This window comes from Pygocentrus nattereri, chromosome 16 (assembly GCF_015220715.1).
Source record: "Pygocentrus nattereri isolate fPygNat1 chromosome 16, fPygNat1.pri, whole genome shotgun sequence".
NCBI lineage: Eukaryota > Metazoa > Chordata > Actinopteri > Characiformes > Serrasalmidae > Pygocentrus > Pygocentrus nattereri.
This window is the reverse complement of record NC_051226.1, coordinates 19,260,350-19,270,701: the sequence shown is the minus strand read 5'-3', so window position 1 is coordinate 19,270,701 and position 10,352 is coordinate 19,260,350.

Here is a 10,352-nt window from a genome sequence, read left to right as displayed (position 1 = left end):
AATAACTCATTTATTACATGATTATGTTGATGCATAATTGTAAAAGGCTGGTATCCTCAAACCTAACAAACCTATAACTGAATGCAGTTAAATACAGTTGCTTATGATTGTATTGTTTCCTAGTTTAGGACAGACTAAGTGCAATATTGTGACTTTTTTTTTCTTGATTTTTTTTTTCTTCCCCCTATCAAAATTCTGTCTGAATAATGGCTTTGAAATTCTGTGCAAACTTAAGTATTCCTTCAAAACTAATATTAATTTCTGTAAGTCATTTGTCTTTGTTTTCCCTTTTTGGCAAGTCAAGAGTTTAGTACTGCAGAGATATGAAACAAGATTAAACGTCAGCAAATTAAACAACTTGGATTAATGCTGTAAAATCACTGTTACTCACTTGAATTTTGAAAACATTACAAAATGACCCAGGTCAGTTTGTTTCATTAGGCCTTTGTTTGCTGAACTCAGCTTAGCTGTGGAATCAGTATAGTTTATTCTCAGATTGAAGCAGATTAACATTGTAAACAAACACAACAACAAACTCTGATAAGATAACATTTGAATGCATGTCCTGATTCTGCAAACGACTGATAATTTTATTTGTTGCCTTTTCATCCACAGGATTTCTGGTTCAACCATTATTTTTTAAATTTTTGAAAGAAGTCTTTTTGTTTGATTTCATTTGTTTACCCACCTGCTTTTTAGTCTACCTTTATTCAAGTCATACTTCAGAATAAACTGAGCACCTGAGATTGCCCATTTCAAGTAGTACATCGGTAATTGATCACATACTAATTTGTAATCAACACTGGTAATTTATATTTAAACATTTGTGTTTTTTTTGTTTTGTTTTTTCTTTACAATTGCAAAACTGAATTTAATGTTACACTGTAAAAAATGGTTTGTCAGTTCAACCTAAAACAGTTCATGTGGTAACAAGCACTTTAACTGGTTTTAATCAACTCAAATAAACACTTGCAATGAAACACTGCAAAGCAAAATTTAGATGAACAAAAGCAATATTGTACATCGGTTCAAACCTCAGTGCACTTCAGATCACCTTTGGCTGTGTCCCACTTTTTACAGTGTAGTATTTGTGTGTAATCCCAGGCCTCTGATTGAAACAGCATTATTAGGAATTACTCTGAATTGAAACCAGTTCACAGTTGAATACTTTCACTTCTGCTAAAGGCTCTTTTTCCATCATAGTTACGCTGCAACATTCCAAATAACGGTCATAGTCTCTGCGTCATAATCAAATGAATGGAGAATAATAGGTATGTGTTTAGTTCGATGGTCTCTTATTTTTATTGTCAATGATCAACTGTCCTTTTATTACTTCAACTGCATTTGTATTGCTTAAGTTGGTCCTACAAGTCTGTGGGCCTCTTCCAAAGGTCTGAATCTGTAAGTTTCTCCTAGAGCCCTGGATCAAAACTGCTGCCAAAAGTGTGGGAAGCACTTCCTCTGTCATTGTCCGGTGTTTTGTATTTTTTGCCAGTGACCATCTTGGCTGTGGTGCCATGCTTGTCTTACTGGGGTTGGGAATAAGCTCAAGTCTTCAAGCATAAGGCTAAAACTGTTTGTCACGTCTACACCCCCAGTGTGCCAGACACACAGACTGAAGCTTTACTCTTCTGTTGAGTGGCCTGCCATCTAGTGGACTTAGTGTTAATGCAATTACACTCTAAAAAGTGATGTCAAATTACTTGTGTCATGCATTTTAACACTTTTTGTGCCATATTATTTGTTGATTTAACACATTCTGTGTTAAGTTCCCCAGACTGTTATCCATAACTGGGCACAGAAATACTTCAACACATTTTATGTCGTCTCCAACTGAACATGCTGATGCTTCTAGTTAGAGACAGAATGTGTCATGTAACACTGTAATTTTGTATTTACCAAAGGGGATGTTTGAGTAATCTGATTCATACAAATTTCAGAATATTAGGCAAATGCCTGGCTGAAAAAAAAGGTATAATATTTATAATATTTAGTTGGACCGCCTTTAGCTTTGATTACGGCACGCATTCACTGTGGCATCGTTTCCACAAGCTCCTGTCACAATGTCACAACATTTATTTCTGTCCAGAGGTGCATTAATTTTTTTTCCCCAAGATCGTGTACTGATGATGGGAGATTTGGACCACTGTGCAAAGTCTTCTCCAGCACATCCCAAAGATTCTCAATAGGGTTCAGGACTGGACTGGTGGCCAATCCATGTGTGAAAATGATGTCTCATACTCCCTGAAGCACTCTTTCACAATTTGAGCTGATGAATCCTGGCATTATCTTGGAATATGCCCATGCCATGTGGAAAGAAATAATCCATTGATGGAATAACCTGGTCGTTCAGTATATTCAGGTCGTGAGCTGACCTCAGTCTTTGGGCACAAACCTAGACCTGACCAACTGCAGCAACCCAAGATCTTAGCACTGCTCACACAGGCATGTACGGTAGGCACTAGGCACGATGGGTTCATCACTTCAGTTGCCAGGGTAAATCTGGACTCATCGGACCACACGACCTTCCCTTCGCATTGTGCGTGTGGAAATGCTTTTACTTTCACTATTAAATATATCCATGAGTTCTGTTGTTTTTCTACAATTTGACTTCACCAAAGTTTGTGATTGCCGGTCACGATCATTCAAGATTTTTTCCTCGACCACATTCCTTCCCCGAAGATGATGTTTCCCCACTGTCCTTCCACTTTTTAATAATGCTTTGGACAGTTTTTAACTCAATTTTAGTAGTTTCAGCGGTTTCCTTAGATGTTTTCTCTGCTTGATGCACGCCAATAATTTGACCCTTCTGAAACAGGTTAACATCTTTTCCATGACCACAGAATGTGTCTTTTCACATGGTTGTTCAACAAATGAGAAGCTACGCACTGCATCAGTTAGGGTTAAATAACTTGTTGCCAGCTGAAACATACTCACCCATGCCATAACAATCCAATGGGAGGCTCTTACCTATTTGTTTAGTTAAATCCAGGTGGTGACCTTTTTTTGGAGAGACAGTGTATATTGTAATATATTGGATATGTTTGATTGAACAGATTTTTATATTTTCCTCCTATTATTTCAGATAAGAGATATGAGCTAAATATACTGCTTAAAAAAATAAAGGGAACACTTAAACAACACAATATAACTCCAAGTCAATCAAACTTCTGTGAAATCAAACTGTCCACTTAGGAAGCAACACTGATTGACAATCAATTTCACTGCTGTTGTGCAAATGGAAAAGACAACAGGTGGAAATTATTGGCAATTAGCAAGACACACTCAATAAAGGAGTGGTTCTGCAGGTGGGGACCACAGACCACTTCTCAGTACCGATGCTTTCTGGCTGATGTTTTGGTCACTTTTGAATGTTGGTGTTTTCACACTCGTGGTAGCATGAGACGGACTCTACAACCCACACAAGTGGCTCAGGTAGTGCAGCTCATCCAGGATGGCACATCAATGCGAGCTGTGGCAAGAAAGTTTGCTGTGTCTGTCAGTGTAGTGTCCAGAGCCTGGAAGTGTTACCAGGAGACAGGCCAGTACACCAGGAGATGTGGAGGAGGCCATAGGAGGGCAACAACCCAGCAGCAGGACCGCTACCTCCACCTTTGTGCAAGGAGGAACAGGAGGAGCGCTGCCAGAGCCCTGCAAAATGACCTCCAGCAGGCCGCAAATGTGCATGTGTCTGCATAAACGGTTAGAAACCGTTAGAAACCATGAGGATGGAATGAGGGCGCAACGTCAACAGATGGGGGTTGTGCTCACAGCCCAACACCGTGCGGGACGCTTGGCATTTGCCAGAGAACACCAGGGTTGGTAAATTCGCCACTGGCACCCTGTGCTCTTCACAGATGAAAGCAGTTTCACATTGAGCACATGTGACAGACGTGACAGAGTCTGGAGATGCCGTGGAGAGCGATCTGCTGCCTGCAACATCCTTCAGCATGACCAGTTTGGCAGTTGGTCAGTAATGGTGTGGGGTGGCATTTCTTTGGAGGGCCGCACAGCCCTCCATGTGCTCGCCAGAGGTAGTCTGACTGCTATTAGGTACCGAGATGAGATCCTCAGACCCCTTGTGAGATCATATGCTGGTGCAGTTGGCCCTGGGATCCTCCTAATGCAGGACAGTGCTAGATGTGCTCATGTGGCTGGAGTGTGTCAGCAGTTCCTGCAAGATGAAGGCATTGAAGCTATGGACTGGCCCGCCCGTTCGCCAGACCTGAATCCGATTGAGCACATCTGGGACATCATGTCTCGCTCCATCCACCAACGCCACGTTGCACCACATACTGTTGGATGCTTTAGTCCAGGTCTGGGAGGAGATCCCTTAGGAGACCATCCGCCACTTCATCAGGAGCATGCCCAGGCGCTGTAGGGAGGTCATACAGGCCACACACAATACTGAGCCTCTTTTTGACTTGTTTTAAGGACATTACATCAAAGTTGGATCAGCCTGTAGTGTGTTTTTCCACTTTAATTTTGTGTGTGACTTCAAATCCAGGCCTCCATTGGTTAATAAATTTGATTTCCATTGATTTTTGTGTGATTGTTGTCAGCACATTCAACTTTGTACAGAGCAAAGTATTCAATGAGAATATTTCATTCATTCAGATCTAGGATGTTATTTGAGTGTTCCCTTTATTTTTTTGAGCAGTGTATATTTAATTACCTAGTTACAAAATGAATTTGACTTACATTTCCAACAAGGTTCCAATCTGTTTCTGCCCTTTTTTCTGTTTGTCAGAGTGAAAAAATGATAAACATGGAAAAAACTTTAAAGTATGTGTTTTTGCAAAACAAGACTCACAAGATAACTTTTGCTCATATTCAAAACACAATAAAATCTCTTCTTCTACTTACATACAGAAGTGGTATTAATGGAATTTAGATTCCATGCTTCTGAAAGATTTTCTCCACTTGTTTCAATATCAAAAATAGCAAATTATATAGCACTTTATGCTGGCAAACTGCGATTGAGTGCTAGTCCAAAATGTCAAAACACCTCTACAATAATGCTAGTGTCTCCTAGCACTCCTATGGGATCCTTGTAGCATTATAGTACTAAATGCAGTTTACATATTTTTGGCCGTTCTTCATTAAACACAAACATCTAAATATATTTTACAGTGACTCCTCCAGTAACAAGGTCTGAGTTGTTTTCAGTATTCACAGTGACATATTTGGGGCTTTCAGAAGACCTAGAGCGATGGTTCTAGCACGAAATTGCTCCCACCCACTGTTAATCAAAGCAAGACTGGTTGATTCCACTGTTATTTCTTAATTATGTTAATGGTTAATCTGACACATTAGGCCTTCAGTTCAGCTCCTTAAGTCCTAACAACTGAGAGAGGTAACTTGTATCTACTTAGATACTGAAACAGTAATAATTGGACAATTTGCTAACTTTTTGTTCAACTTAACTGTTTTGTTTAACCCATTTGTTTCAAACCAGAACTTAAAAACATAATGAAATACGGCTATTTACAGATTTTAAAAACAATAAGCATGATGATTACTGTTAAACAAAAATTAACTAAACAATACAGACTAGTACTGTTACATATGTTTTTCTTAGAAGTCACAGAAGGCCCTGAGGGTTCCCCACTGCTTTTACTGAGCTCAGTGCAGCTGAGGACATGTTCCAGAAAACTCTAGAATGAAATGGTTAACCTTTTAACCTCTTAAAGAAGTGCAGCAATCAACATCAAACGAGCAGACTCCAACCACTATATAAGACAGTGGTAAACAGGAGTAAAATGTCACTTATGAAAGCCTGTCACAGGAGTGTGAGTAAGGTTGTCAACAAGTGTGAAGAGGCGTTTCCCCACAAACAGCAACAACATGCCCAAATCTCCCTCTGTCACTGTCACTCTACTGCTTGCTTCACCACTCCCCTCAGAACGGATGCAGAGAGAACATAAGAAGTAGTGATTTCCAGGAGAAATAAAGAGAGAGAGAGCTCTAAAGAGAGCCAAATCGGACACTAGCAAAACTGGTAATAAAGTACTTAATATTTTCTGTTGAATGTACAACCCCAATTCCAGTGAAGTTGGGACATTGTGTAAAACTTTTTTTTGCAAATATTCACTCATTTTGAATTTGATGCCTGCAACACGTTCCAAAGAAGTTGGAACAGGGGCATGTTTACCACTGTGTTACATCAACTTTCCTTTTAACAACACTCAATAAGCGTTTGGGAACTGAGGACACTAATTGTTGAAGTTTTGTAGGTGGAATTCTTTCCCATTCTTGCTTGATGTAACTTCAGTTGCTTAACAGTCCGGGGTCTCCATGGTCGTATTTTGTGCTTCATAATGCGGCACACATTTTCAATGGGAGACAGGTCTGGACTGCTGGCAGGCCAGTCTAGTACCCGCATTCTTTTACTACGAAGTCATGCTGTTATAACATGTGCAGAATGTGGCTTGGCATTGTCTTGCTTAAATATGCAGGGACATCCCTGAAAAAGACGTTGCTTGGATGGCAGCATATGTTGCTCCAAAACCTGTATGTACCTTTCAGCATTAATGGTGCCTTCACAGATATGCAAGGGCACTAACACCATCAGAGATGCTGGCTTTTGAACTTTGTGCTGATAACAGACAGTCCTTTTCCTCTTTGGCCCAGAGGACACGACGTCCATGATTTCCAATAACAATTTGAAATGTGGACTCGTCAGACCACACGACACTTTTTCACTTTGCGTCAGTACATCTCAGATGAGCTCTGGCCCAGAGAAGCCAGCGGCGTTTCTGGGTGTTGTTGATTTATGGCTTTCGCTTTGCATGGCAGAGTTTTAACTTGCACTTGTAGATAGAGCGATGAACTGTGTTCACTGACAGTGGTTTTCTGAAGTGTTCCTGAGCCCATGTGGTAATATCCGTTACAGAATGATGTGGGTTTTTAATGCAGTGCCGCCTGAGGGATCGAAGGTCATGGGCATTCAGTGTTGGTTTTCTGCCTTGCCGCTTACTTTCAGAAATTTGATATTATGGACTGTAGATGATGAAATCCCTAAATTCCTTGCAATTGCATGTTGAGAAACGTTGTTCTTAAACTGTTGGACTATTTGCTCACGCAGTTGTTCACAAAGTGGTGAACCTCGTCCCATCCTTGCTTGTTGCCTTTCAGGGATGCTCCCTTTATACCCAATCATGACACTCACCTGTTTCCAATTAACCTTTTCACCTGTGGAATGTTCCAAACAGATGTTTTTTGAGCATTCCTCAACTTTCCCAGTGTTTTGTTGCCCCTGTCAAAATTTCTTTGGAACGTGTTGCAGGCATCAAATTCAAAATGAGTGAATATTTGCAAAAAACAATAAAGTTTATCCATTTGAACATTAAATATCTTGTCTTTGTAGTGTATTCAATTGAATATACGTTGAAAAGGATTTGCAAATCATCGTATTCTGTTTTTATGTTTTACCAACTTCATTGGAATTGGGGTTGTATATATATATATATATATGTATGTATCTATCTATGTATGTATGTATATATGTATATATATATATATATATATATATATCCATCCATCCATCCATTTTCTAAGCCGCTTCTCCGTCAGGGTCGCGGGGGGTGCTGGAGCCTATCCCAGCAGTCTTTGGGCGGAAGGCAGGATACACCCTGGACAGGTCGCCAGTCCATCGCAGTATATATATATATATATATATATATATATATATATATATATGTGTGTGTGTGTGTGTGTGTGTGTGTGTGTGTATGTACATATATATATATATATATATATATATATATATATATATGTGTGTGTGTGTGTGTGTGTGTGTGTGTATGTATGTATGTATGTATATATATATATATATATATATATATATATATATATGTAACTAGAGATGTCCAGAGGACTAGAGCTGTTGCACATCTCTGACCAGCATCTGCTAATCTGTAATAAATCTGTAGATCACAGCAATGTTTGTTTCTGTTTAGCTCATATCTCTTATCATTTTTTAAAACTTCATCTGCAGATCATATGTGAGCTGTGAACCATGAGAAAATATTGTATCACATAGAAACAATGTGGTAATGCTAATTTGAGTAGATATATTATTCTTATGACAGTGTGTTCTCGCGCTGTCCACAGATTGCTGTCATATTTGAGTACTTGATAAAAGTTCATATTCTCATCAAAATGCTACAAAGTACTATTGCGTCACTCCTCAGTAGGGGGTAGCTGTCATGTGTAATATTCATACAGTACTGTGCAAAAGTCAAAGACGGACCTTCATTGAATTTCCAGACAAAATGGCCCTTCGTTCATTGACTTTCATAAGGAAAGGGAAAGTCAAAGAAGAGTAAGTGAAAAAGCAGGAGTTTCCAAAACTGGAGTTCAATGAATAATATAAAGATATAGGAAAATAAGACTCCTAACAACCATGTAAGACCTGGTCGACCACCAAAACTGTCACCATCAGATAAACAGTGCTTAGAGTTTTCATCTTTGAGAGAGAGGAGAAAAGCAAGCTCCACTCTTTAGATATGAAAAAATCCTCAGCTGTTTCTGTCCATTATACCACTGTGTTTACCACATTTTATCACAAGAAGCTGATTGAATTGTTCTCAGAGTGATTCACCGGCCATCCCAGTCCAGACCTCAACATCGCTGAATCTGTTTTGGATTACTTGTATATTGAGATGCAGAATATGCAACCAACTTTTAAGAAACAAATAATAAAAATGTCCCTGCAAATTTCTTCAAAAAACTGAAATTAAATCTCCCAACAAAGAAGTGTGGACATAATATAAATTGAAAAATATATATTTAGTTGTTGAGGCTTCTGTGTAAAGCTCCATTAAATATGTATTCTACTTGTTTTTCCATTCTTTTTTAACATTTTATTTAGACGAAACAAACACTTAACAGACTCTCACTGACATGCCAAATACATGAGGGTAAGGAAAAGGTTTTGGGTTGAGGTTATGGTTAGGATTAGGGCGAGGTTTTCGGTTGAAGTTAAGGTTAGGATTAAGATTAGGGCCAGGGCCAGAGTTAGATTTTGGGTAAGGTTAGGTTTTGTGTAATGGAAGTAACATATTAACAACACATCTACTTAATGTAAATAATGTACATTTGTATGTAATGTAATGTAAATAATGAAGATATTTACTTCAGTGTATTCAGATATTTTACTACTGCAACTTCACTGATATGTTGTTAATGTGTTACTGATAATCTATTAAGAGTTTATTAATCATCTACAAAGGACTGCTGCAAACAAGTTGTTACCTACTGTTTTTTACCCCCCCCCCACTTGTTTTGCCTTTACTTTTTCCATCCTCAAACATGTTGATTATCTTATAACTAATCTCATCAAAAATATCTCCTGAAAAATATCTTTTACACAACAATGTATGTAACATGTTAAGCTGATTGTCTATTTTATAAATGCATTTGCCCACCATAACTGCTAGGATATGGGGATAGAAAGATTAATGAGCTTTTTTTTTAAACCAGCTTGTTAATTTATTACTGATGTAATTTATAGCAACTGGTCAAGAGTTGAAAGTATGTGGAAATTTTGGAAATCCATTTCCAGTCCTCCAACTGGATCTAATTTCATTTAAAACAACTTTTTCTCCGCCCATTTGATCAGCACCTCCATCTTTTACCAGCAGATGGCACTGTTGATCAAAAAATTGTGGATTTGTCTTGGTCAGATGGTCAGTGTTATACAAAACTCTAATGGAACCTTAAAAATAAACATAGATAAAGAAATGAAAATAAAATAATCAAGCTTCTGAAGGTTTTTGTTACGTATCGCAGTAGTGGTATGGAAGTAGTGAAGTACACCGACTAATCGCACTGAGCACAGTGGTAACAGCTGTAATAGTAATTCTCATGAGGCCAAAATGCATTAGAAATGTATGTGTTTAAGCATCAGTGTGCTTTCTCACTCCTATTTACTAAGCTTAAACCAGCATAAAGCATTTCTGCTTCTGTTCAGATAGTGGAGGATTTGAGTTTTGGCTCTTGAGCGACACCTGGTGTTTATAATTTATATATGGTGTATATATTTATATATAACTGAGGTGGTCAGACTGGTCCAACAACTCTGAAAATCTAGAAAATCTCTGAATGTTTATACTGTTCATTTTATCATGGATCAGTCTTTTCTGTGCTGAACAGCAATTAGAAATGCATTGAAGCATCATCAAAAAGCAAGTGTTAGTATTGTTTTTCAGAATGTATTTTATATATATATATATATATATATATATATATATATATATATTAGGGTGTTTTTCAATGAAAAATGCCCAGTTTTTTATTTGTAGGAAAAGTATATAAACTGTGGTGCTACAAAACACCCTCCACTATAT